At 42.7% G+C, this 12,508-nt stretch overlaps 1 protein-coding gene across 2 annotated transcripts in view; it reads right to left on the reverse strand.

The window, feature by feature from the left end:
• The window catches only part of CRTC3 (CREB regulated transcription coactivator 3), a 309,654-nt gene that overhangs the window by 113,232 nt on the left and 183,914 nt on the right, over positions 1-12,508 (reverse strand). The gene's annotated exons all lie outside the window — the stretch shown is intronic.

Here is a 12,508-nt window from a genome sequence, read left to right on the forward strand (position 1 = left end):
AAAGATAGGAGTTGTAGGCAAAATAGTCATTAAAGTTTCTTTTAAGTGATCATTAGCTTAAGAAAGCATTGTAGAATTATTAACAAGAACGAGGCAGAATTACTAATGATTTTTACGAAACCTGAGCCAACCACTAGCGCTTTTTTTTTATTGTTCTTTCACAAGCAAGGAGATCAGCACTTTAATGGCAGTAAACGGTTTACCACCTAAGGACAGACAAAGCCAAGCAGTTTTTTGTTGCACTGCCCAATTACTTCATTTTTTTTTTATGAGTTCATGGCATTCTGTTACAGGACTGTTTGTGTGAAGGCGTTATCAAACACAGCTGGTGGTCATTGTCATCTGTGCAATATGAAAAAAAAAAATCCGCAATTGCACAAGAATATTGGCAGAAAGCTGAAAATCCAGGCATTGCATCTTTCGGCTTCACACAGAAATTTTTTTCTGGTTTTGGAACTTTTTTTTCTTTGTTTGTTTCTGAAAGTTCCTTGGCAGGGAAGCAGTTGCCAGTGGGAACAAATGACACCAGGGATCCAGAGCGTGGGACACAGAGCCCAGCTGCACTTTTAACCTCTCTCACTGGAAATTATTTTATTGAGCTCATTTACTTGCCAGGGACGCTGCTTTTTACCAAGCTAAGTCAGGTCAGGCTATAGATCACTTCTGCTACAGTGCAATCTCTAGATTCACATATGAATGATAATGCCCTTTGGTACATAGGGGGGATGAACATTATGTAAATAAGTTAATGTCCTAATTAAAATGAAGATTCTTCTAGTATTACTTTGTAGTTTAAAGCATTGCCCCTGTCTGGATCCGGAGATCCTTTTTTTAAATAAATTTGACTCTCTCATTTCCTTGGGCAGTCCCAGCCCGCAATTCAGCAAATAAATGACTGCGTGGACCCTGGACGCAGAGAGGCCTGGCTATATACTTACTATTTGGCTGCCATGTTGATGCACGCCCATAATTAGGTAGTTTCAGAAGACTTCAATGCCTTTGTAGTTCTAGAAGCAGTCTACGCGGGCTTCTCTGAAGCGTTATGCAATCTTCTCTACAGAGGGTTGCGGGCCTCTTATTCATCCATTACTCCAGCGATCTGGGCGGTTAATAAAGCGGGACTCTACCCAAAAAGGGAAGTCCCCCCCGCTCCTCTTGCACAATTGGCACTTTTGAGGAGCTGGAGGGAGCAGGTACCAGGATTTGACAGGTGATCGGGAGCGGAAGTTCTCTTCCCAGGCACTTGGCTGTGAAGCCGCAAGCTGTCACAGCCGGGTGCCCATAGTGAAGATGCCGGCGCGGCCGAGGGAGGACGGAGGCTGGAGTGAGCTCATCGCTGTACCGTAGAACAGGTAAGTGGCTATTTTTTAAAAGTCAGCAGCTACACTTTTTGTAACTGCTGAATTTGTAATACACATATATATATATATATATATATATATATATATATATATATATATATAGGGCTGGAGCTCCTCTTTAAAGCTTGGCATATATCCACTAATGAAGTCTAATATCTCCAGTCTTCCAATACCCCACTTCGGTTCAATCGGGTCCTTCTGGAATTCCAGTCACTCCCAGATCCTTGCTTCTAGGCCCACAAGGGGTGTCAAAAACTTGACAGATCTGTGGAAGGGAGGTACACTGGACACGTTTGACAGGTTGAAAAACAAGTTTGATCTGCCAAATGTCTTTCTCTTTCGATTCTTGCAACTCTGTCACGCCTTTAAGTCAGTTTGGCTCCACTGAGATTCGTTTGAAGATGATCTGGAATCTCTTCTCCATGATGACACTTTATGTAAACCATTATCCATAATTTACAAGGTTTTGCTGCCTTCCATTTATGTAGGCTTGGATAAATGGAGTGCCTTTTAGCGGGCGGAGGAGCAGGATCTAGATGAAAAGGACTGAGAGGATATGTGGGAATACCCATTCCAACAGTTAATAGCAACCAGGGATAAGCTAATCAAATTCAGGATTTTACATAGAATTTTACACCACAAAGGCTACAACAAAATTTACCCAACTAATCCTTCCCACTGCTGGAGATGCCCATGGGATCCTGCCATATTTACCCAAATCTTTTGGGACTGCCCACAAATATGAATTTATTGGCAGGAGGTGACAACATCAATGCCCTAACTACCACCCCTATTCCCTTAACTGGTGTATACTTATTGGGGTTAGTGGACTCTCTAGCTTTTGCCAGAGCTCTGCGAACCCTTCTGGGCATACTATTACTTTACACCAGAAAGGCTATAGTGCTCAAGTGGAACTCAGGTAGGGCCCCTACCTTATCTTTCTGGAAACATCTTGTCAACTCAACAGCTCTTCTTTATAAAAGCTACCTACTTGTTGCAAAGTTGTCACAAGAAATTTGAGAAGGTGTGGGCTGTGGGTGGAATTGGAGTCTACTACTGATGCACAAGATGATGGGGGAACAGACCTCCTAGTGGGGGCCCCAATCAAGAGATGTCAATGTATACTGTGGGGGATGGATTTGGCCTTGTGGGCTGTTTGTTATGGATACATGATGGGGAAATATGGGGAAATATGTTTTGGGGATTTATTTGTCCTGTGTAGACCTGAGCAATGGATAGATCGTAAGCTATCAGATAGCAGGTAGTAGCTCTTACTTGTTAGTGGTACGTTACTGAATGGTTTGTTGTTTTCTCTTAGCCAGGTAATGTCCCAAGGCTATGTTTTGTATTTGTTTCTCAAAAGCTTAATAAAAGAGAAAAAAAAAAATGAAGTTAAAGCGGAGTTCCACCCAAAAGTGGAACTTCTGCTTTAAGGGCACCCAACCCCCTGGCATGTCATTTTTTTTTTGGGGGGGGGGGGGGGGGGACAGGGGCACCTAAAGTTCAGGGACCCCTCAACATAGAAATTAAGTTGTATGACATATAAAAAAAGTGAAGTGAAATGAATGATAAAACATGTTTGTTCTAAAATAAATTTATATATAAAGTTAGGTTTTGAAGAAGACACATTTCTGATGTTTTTCTCAATTTTATGGACTTGAAGAATATACATTACACAGGTAATTGAGACTCATCAGTTATGCATCACTCTAAAATAATTACAAAAAAAGTCTTTCTTCCTGCACAATCTATAACATAAGCTGGCCACAGATGGATTGAATCTCGGCCAGTCCCTGCTGCATCGGCTTGGATTCGATCTATCGATCGATATGGGTACAACCAGCCTGTCTAATTTTTTTTATATGCGATTACTGCTGGCGGCTTTAAGCACTAGCAGTAATCACGGTGTTCTGCCAGTCGGGATAGCTCCAATCCCCCCTCCCCCATCGGCAGAACATAAAAGAGCTTCAGGAGGCATTTCCTCATCAACAATGGCTGTACTAAAGAAGGGGAGCAACCGTTATTCTTTCCTTGCACCCATTAATGAAAGAAAGAAAACTGCATAATCTATGGGCTGCCTAACTCATCAAACTATCATCTTGAGCACACTGCTCTCAACAGCCAGTAGACACAGAACACTTAGTCTTTCATGGGTCTTTGTGGTTCTCTGATAATTCTTTATCAGTGCCAAATTGCTGAATGTCCCGAACAACTAGTGACCATCATACTCAAATAGAGCTACATTAACACATGGAAAGGCATCAACGAGTCCTTTATTGTGTAATAAAACCGCCTGTTGAGATGGAGTGAGATATGACCAAAGGCTGCAAACTGGACAATTTCCACAACACACTACTGAAGTCTAGAGGGAAAACACATTTCATTATTTTAAAGAAGTCCCCTCTGGCAGGGAGGCCTGGGGTAATTGCGGCTTTTGCCCCTTAAAAATCTAGCAGTGTAACAGCACACTGAAGATGTTCAACTCCAGCCAAAGCTTATTTCAATTACAGCACACCACTCACTACCGGCCCAAATCCACGGGACATGGAGTCACTGAAATAAACCTTGGTTGGAGTTGTACGTCTGTGGCCTGTTATTTGGATGGTGCTGCTTAACAAAAACCTAAATTAGGAAAGTTGAATATTAAAATAAAAATGCCAATCAGTTCTATATTGAAGTCCGCATTTACCTTCAATGTTAATTAGTAGATCATTCCTAGAGCTGCATGATTAAGCTTTAAAATAAAAAAAAAATCGTGATCTCGATTCACCCTCCCTCACGATCTTAAAATGGCATGTTCTCAATTCATACAAAGCAGAGCTGTTCTCTGCTCACTCAAAATGTCAATATTATTAAGGCTGCAAGATAACTATAAACACAATGTTTTACAATGTATCATTTTGTTCTTTTAGATCAAAGGAATTAACTTCTGTCTGTGAGGGCAGTATAACCTCTAAGAGCCCATTCACACTAGCGCCACTTGTGAGGCGACTTGTGTGCCCTCAAGTAGCCCCAAGTCGCTTGACATAACAAAAGCAATGTTAATCAAGGAGTGCCGTCTTAATTGGCACTACTGAAGTCGCTCCGACTTCAGAAAAGGGTCCTGTACTACTTTGAGGCGACTTGTGATCCGACTTGTCCCATATACTTCAATTGGAGTCGCCTCCTTGTCTTATTTGAAGTGACTTGTGATCCGACATGTGATCCGACTTTCCATAAAAATGGTCCTGAACAAGAAAAAAAAGAGCATTTTCTTATAATTTTGATTAGCACATGAATATGTCTTCTCTCCACCTGGCCGTTTTTCTTTGCAGGCATTTATCGGGCATTTTTGGTGGCAGGCATGACTTTTTTTGGATTTAGTGTCTGGGGGGTCTAAAAAATGTCCCTGTGAAGTTTCATCTCTGTAGCATGTCCAGAACCAGAAAAAAAAGCATTTTCCTTATAATTAATACAGCAGTGTGGGTTCAGTGGGTTCTGGACATGCTACAGAGCTGAAACTTCACAGGTACACTTTTTAGACACTCCAGACACTAAATCCCAAAAAAGACATGCCTGCCTCCAGAGACGCCCAAAAAATGCCCGATAAATGCCAGCAATAAAAAAATGCAAGGTGTAGAGAAGCCGCCACACTGCTGTATTAATAATGATAAGACAAATGCTCTTTTTTTCTGGTTCTGAACATGCTACAGAGATGAAAGTTCACAGGGACATTTTTTAGACCCCCCCAGACACTAAATCCAAAAAAAGTCATGCTTGCCTCCAAAAATGCCCGATAAATGCCTGCAAGAAAAACAGCCAGGTGGAGAGAAGACACATTCATGTGCTAATCAAAATTATAAGAAAAATGCTTTTTTATTGCTGGTTCTGGACATGCTACAGTGATGAAACTTCACAGGTACACTTTTTAGACCCCCCAGACACAATCCAAAAAACATCATATTCTGATTGGCCAAATACAAAGTCGTACAAAGTCGTCTATCATATAATTCGCGTAAAAAAATTCACAAGTCGCGCTAAGTCACGCCGAAGTCGCGCTAGAAGTCTCCCCTTATGAGGCGACTTAGAGGTCGCAGCAGTGTGAACCGGCACTTAATGACTAAGGCTCTATTCACACCTGAGCGTAGCATTTTCAGGCGTTTTTTTTTGGGCTTTTCTTCTGGCTTTTTTCAGGCGTTTTTTGCAGGTGTTTCAAGGCAGAGGCATTGACATCTAACAAAAACGCTTATAATCTGCCAAAAAAGAAGCTCATGTACTCTTTTGAGCTTCAGGCATTTTGCTTCAGGCGACAAAACGCTCAGATGTGAACAGGGGCCATTGAAATGAATGGGATTTTGTTTGTTAGGGGTTTTGAGACTTCAGAGATGAGCGTTTTAGGAGCTGAAATACGCTCAGGTGTGAACAGGGCCTTAGCCTTCTTCTGACACTTGTTGTTTACAAGTTAAAAATCAGTATTTTTTGCTAGAAAATTACTTAGAACCCCCAAACATTAGAAATTTTTTTTTAGCAGAGACCCTAGAGAATAAAATGGCTGTCGTGGCAATCTTTTATGTCACACTGTATTTGCATAGAAATCTTAAAAATGCAGTTTTTTGGGAAAAAATACACCTTAATGAATTAAAAAAAAAAAAAAACTAAACAGTAAAAGTTAGCCCAATTTTTTTGTAGAATGTAAAAGATGATGTTACGCCAAGAATTGTGATTTTATTTTTTTCTAAGCGAAACAAATCGTGATTCTCGTTTTATCCAATCATGCAGCTCTAACCATTCCTCATCTGGGCTGTTGTCCAAGGATACCGAAAAGATCTGTGCAATGACATCCATGTCATAGAAATGATAATACTTCCACAGGCAAGAAAACTTAAAAAACAGCCTGGAGAGTACAGGCAACTGTCTGAGATTACCGAAGATCTGACAAAAACCAGCGATTAAAGAACTTTATGTCATCGCTGTGGATAAGAGAAAGATGTGAGGATGCAGACCAGCTCCAATTTTTTTTTTTCTTTTCCCTCAGACAAGGCGAAACTTTCAGGAACTGCACCAAGTGACCCCATTTTGTTTGTCTGTTACTGAAAGTCAACTGTAAGCTGCCAAAACCAAACCACAATCACCTCCCTGGTATACATCAGTACATACAGTGTCCTTTTCCAAGTGTACAGAACAGTTTTGATTTACTATGAATAAAACCAGAACCTCTGCCAAAGTCAATGCATTTTTCTACACAGACTAGAGCTACACTTCAATAAAACACACTCAACATCTGGATACAAAGGACAACAAGATCTTCAAGCACAAGTCTAGCCACAGAATATGTATGCAAGATGCTTCAGCTATAGCCATTCAACACAGTCACGAAGACGGAATGGAAGTTTAATGCTGAGAAAAAAATAGAAACGGAGGAGGAAAGGGTTCGTGCTGAAGATGTGAACATAGAAATAGAGGTAAAGAAACCATTATAATATTCACAGTTTTGCATATTCATAATTACAAAAATCATGTTAAGAACAACAAAAATGGCATGTCAAATATCTCTCGAAAATGTAAACAATATGAAATTGCAAAGATTACCCACTTCTATTACTAGGGTTTTAAGGCAAGGGAGATACCACCATGAATGTAAGCCCATCATCAAGTAGGTGCCTATTCCCCTAAAGTGTCTTTGAAATTGTATAAGAGCCGGTTCACACTACCGCAACCAGAAAGTCGCCCCATGAAGGAGCGACTTTTTAGCACGACTTTGAAGAGACTTGCAAGAGACTTAAATGATAGGAGACTGTCTGTGGGGAATGCCTGGCTAATCTTTTTCTTCTTCCTGGAAAGTCTGATCACAGTCGCTTGAAAATAGATAAGGATCCGACTTAGAGGCGACTCCCATTGAAGTCTATGTGCACAAGTCGGATAGAGGTCGCCTTGAAGTAGTACAGGAACCTTTTCTGAAGTTGGAGTGACTTCAGTAGTGCATATTAAGACGGCTCTTATTCATTTACATTGAATTTGTAATGACAAGAGACTTGGGGCGACTTGAGGGCACACAAGTAGTGTCCCAAGTCAGAGTAGTGTGAACCGGCTCTAAATCGACCATACTGCTGAAGCGCAACATCCTTATTTTTTAGTCAACAAGTACCTGTTAGCATCAACACCTTTCCACTTATTTTTCTTAGCTAATCTAGTGAGCGAGCCAAGTCCACATTAGGCTCCCAAGTTCTAACTTCACAGTCCATGTAAGGGAATATTGATGTAGTAAATCTGTATCACGTTTTACATTGCTGATCCAACTTTATTATTTTCTACTATGATGGTTGAGAAGTCCTTGAGATGACACGGTGTGAGAAGGCCATAATTTGAGATCTTCTGAGGGCACAAGATGCATACAGTCGCTCTCAGATTTGTACTATAAAAGCAGAACAACTAAAGAGATGAAATTTTAGCCAACTGCCAAAATTCTAAGCCATAGAGCAGAGTTGAGAAGACCATATAGTATAGATCAGGGGTGTCCAACATGCAGCCCAAGACGGCTATGCGTGAGTATCAAAACAAAATTGTAAACGTACTTGTAGCAGGATTCCCAGTCGTTTTGCTGGTTATGGGTCCTCCAGGGTTACGCTAACATCAACAGCACATTTATGCATGTTTGGAAGAGTCCAGTATCTTTGGGGTTTTTTTTAGGTTTATTGCGAACTTGGATGGGAGAAGGGATGAGTGGGATACTCCTCTGGCTCAACTATGCACAATTTTAGTGGGACAACTGAAAAACTGACTTGACGCCGGTCAACGCCGGATGACGCTGGTTAACGCTGACTTGCTGTCTGTTAACGCTGGACTGACTTCTGACACTTTCATGTGGCACAAAGTCCTAGTTAAAGCTTCCTTTTCCCTCTTCACTGAGGTAGCTACTTTTAAGACTGCTGCATTGCTTAACACTTCAGGGCACGCACCAGCACCCTCTTTCACACAAACTTATCTTCAGGGCTTTAGCACTGGCACCCCCTTTTCAATCCCCCTCTACTGGTTAGCTGGCTCCTGGATCCCTCCGACCTTCTCGAGTGGTCTCCTACCCTGGGCAGTTTACAGTACTCATGACACTGCTTTCCTGGAAACATCTGCCCCATCAGCTCCACTCGGTCCTCAGCACACTGGATCCCTCTCTGCAGCTCAACTCAACCTTCTGTCCTTCAGGCCAACCACCAAGGACACCTTCACTACCACTGACAGGAGAAGAGACAGCCGTCACCCTCCTCCTGGGACTCTGCTTCCCGCCAAAGACACCCTGTCATGTGCTCCTCTCAGACTTATACCCCTTCCCAGGATGCATTGCGGCAGATTCTGCCTCCTGGGATAGATACAAACCATGGTGTGCTATTGGCCAGGTTTCCTCCACCGTCCAATGAGAGCCCTCATTGGACACAGTGGGGAGACTCCCCAAGCTCAACAGGCACACCTGGAAACACATGACAGTCTAGCTGAACAATCAGGCCCCCCTGATAAGCAGGCAGGGCCCCCTCTATAGGTTTTCCTTGCGCCTACATAGGAGGGAGCTACATCCTGATTTAATTTTTTGGGAGAAGATTTTGTAAAATGGGTTTACACTTAAACACATTTGGCCGAAGAAAAATTTGACAGTCTCTCTTCACTGGACTTTTAGAAGTTTTATCTTCCCAAAGAAAAATCTCCCTCTCTTCACAAATCACGCTTTATTCAGGTCATCAGTTTACATCAGCACCTATATTTGTGAGAAACTATTTTTAAGGATGAAGCACAGGAAGGGCAAAATTAGAACCAAAATATTGGATGAGCACCTAGAGAATTAATTGAGAATTGCTACTCTATACATTTAACCAGATATTGAGTTGGTTTATCAAAAACAGTGTCAAATATCATGCTAGTTTTATGTTGCCCTCATTTACTTTAAAAAAAAAAAAAATATATATATAACAAGACAATTGAAGTTTTTTTACTCCGATGCGTACATTATCTATATCAGTAATCGTGTACTTGTGATCTGCCCGACTTCTTCTGCTCATCGGCTATCCTTATTGTAAGTGTATCTTATATGTGACCCAAGACCATTCTTCTTCTTCCAAGGTGTCCCAGAAAAGTCAAAAAGGTTGGACAACCTTGGTATAGACAGTGGTCGCCAGCCAGTAGCCTGTGGACCACTGATGGTCCACGAGATGTTTTTGGTGGTTCCCAGGGGTTCCGCCACAAATCAACATTGTGGAAGATGTACAGTGCCTTGGAAAAGTATTCATACCCCTTGACATTTTACACATTTTTTCATGTTACATCCAAAAACATGAATGCAATTTATTGGGATTTTATGTGATAGACCAACACAAAAGTGTGGAGTGCATTTGTATTCACCCTAGGGCTGGGCGATTTTGCCTAAAAAAAAAATCTTCGATTTTTAAAGAAAAATTTGAGTTTCGATTCGATTTTTTTTCCAATGCACTTAAAAAATAACTGCAGAGTCTGGAGGGAGGACTGAGGAGAAGGAGAAGCGCTGTATATGTGTGTCTGACTCTGACGGATGGATGGATGTGACGTCAGCTGCGGGCGGTGCGTCTGTGACCCTATCGACTTAACTGGATTGGGAGAACCATTTGTGGTTTCAGTCCCATCGCGTGCAGCAAGGAATTGTAAAGAGCAGCAAGTGTGGGCAGGAATTTGGCCTAGCACCTACCATGCGAAGCCTAAGACCGTGAACCTGGAGCAAGGCAGTCATGGAGGAGGAGTGTCTGATGAGGAGAAGTTAAGAATTGGCAGTTACATGTGCAGGGCTGTGGAAGCTGCACAGTTGAACCAGGTTAGAGGAGGGAAGGGTGTTGGCGCTGTTGTGGTTGATCGAGAAAGTGGCAAAGTTTTGGCAGTGGGGACTGATCAAACTGGAGAAAAGGGAGAACCACTGCTTCATGCTTGTATGGTGGCAATAGACATGGTGGCACGCCAACAAGGAGGAGGTGCATATGAATGCCTCCTTGGACTGGAAATTGAGCAACAACCCAAAAAGCACAGTGTAACCAAAAAGGATGGGGAACAAATAGGGGATGAGGGGGAGAGCCGGAAGCGCACACAAGAGAACAGTGGACAGTGTACTGGAGAGCTGCCATACCTATGTACTGGGTATGAGGGGTTGCGGCGCGCTGTGATAGGTACAGAGAACTCCCCGGCCTGGATGTAACGTCAGCTGCCGGGAGAGGAAGCGGGCGGTGCGTCTGTACTGGCCTGTACAGACGCACAGCCCGCTTCCTCTCCCGGCAGCTGACGTCACATCCAGGCCGGGGAGACTTTACCTATCACAGCGCGCCGCAGCCCCGGCCTGTACAGACGCACCGCCGGCCCCGCAGCTAAAGTCACATCCAGGCGCGTCGGTGGTCCGTTACTGGGGAGTTCGGTGGCTGCACAAGGCAGAAAAAAGTATTGTAGAAAAAACTCGAGTTTAAAAAAAAAAAATAGTTTCAAACTAAAAAATTCTAATTCACCCCCTTTACTCTGATACCCTTAACTAAAATCTAGTGGAAACAAATGCCTTTAGAAGTCACCTAATACGTAAATAGTGTCCACCTGTGTGTAATTTATTCTCAGTATAAATACAGCTGTTCTGTGAAGCCCCCAGAGGTTTGTTCGAGAACCTTAGTGAATAAACAGCATCATGAAGGCCAAGGAACACACCAGACAGGTCAGGGATAACGTTGTGGAGAAGATTAAAGAAGGGTTAGGTAATAAAAAAATCTCCATAGCTTTGAACATCTCATAGAGCACTGTTCCATCCATCATCTGAAAATGAAAAGAGTATGGCACAACTGAAAACCTACCAAGACATGGCTGTCCACCTAAACTGACCGGCCGGGTCCGCCAGCCAAGAGGCCCATGATAACGCTGGAAGAGCTGCAGAGATCCCCATTCAGGTGGGAGAATCTGTCCACAGGACAACTATTAGTCGTGCACTGCACAATCTGCTCGTTCCGCAGGAATAGGGAAGCTGGTCAGAGTTGATGGGAAGATGTATGGAGCCAAATGCAGGGAAATCTTAGAAGAAAACCTGTTAGAGTCTGCAAAAGACTTGAAACTGGGGCGGAGGTTCAATACCCAGCAGGACAATGACCCTAAACATACAGCCAGAGCTACAATGGAATGGTTTAGATCAAAGCATATTCATGTGTTAGAATGGTCCAGTCACAGCCCAGACATTAATCCAATTGAGAATCTGTGGCAAGACTTAAAAACTGCTGTTCACAGACATTCTCCATCCAATATGACAGAGCTTGGACTATTTTGCAAAGAAGAATGTGCAAAAATGTCCCTCTCTAGATGTGCAAAGCTGGTAGCGACATCCGCAAAAAGACTTGCAGCTGTAATTGCAGTGAAAGATGGTTCTACAAAGTATTGATTCAGGGGGATAAATACAAATGCACGCCACACTTTTCACAGATTTGTAAAATATTTTGAAAACCATTTATCATTTCACTTCACAATTATGTGGCACTTTGTGTTGGTCTCGCACATAAAATCCATTTACGTTTTTGGCTGTAACATGGAAAATGTCATGGGGTATGAATACTTTTTCAAGGCACCGTATACTGTCAATGTTGCTTCCATGGTGTAGGGAGCTGGAGCATTGTGTGTATAAAGCCCCGTACACACGTACCGATGGTCGGCTTACAAATGTTCCTCTTTTCTCCCCGGGATGTCGGTGTCTGCTGAAAAGTGCAAAGACAGCACAAGGACAGCACAAGAATTTTGTCCGCCGACTGCAGAAGTGATGTCATGTAATGGTTAACTTTCCCTGTGTTTTCTATTTTCTGAGCATGCCCAGTCTTGCAAATCTGCGGTCTGTCGGCCGAATTGTGTACTGACAGGCGAACAATCGTCCGTTCTGGTGTCGGCATACAAATATTTTCATGTTTGCAAGAAAGACTTTTGTCCGCGGATTGTGCGCAGACATCTGTCGGAGGCACCATACTAACACGCGTACAATCGGCAGATCCTTCGTCCACCGACGTTTGTATGCCGACGATCGGTACGTGTGTACGGGCCTTTAGGCATGTAAAATTAATGTTAGTGGTCCACGGGATTCAAAATTGTCAGTTTAGTGGTCCACGAGGTCCAAAAGGTTGGCAACCACTGGTAAAGATGATTCAGTACAACCT

Source organism: Pelophylax lessonae, assembly GCF_965119305.1.
Source record: "Pelophylax lessonae genome assembly, chromosome: 4".
Classification (NCBI taxonomy): Eukaryota; Metazoa; Chordata; class Amphibia; order Anura; family Ranidae; genus Pelophylax; species Pelophylax lessonae.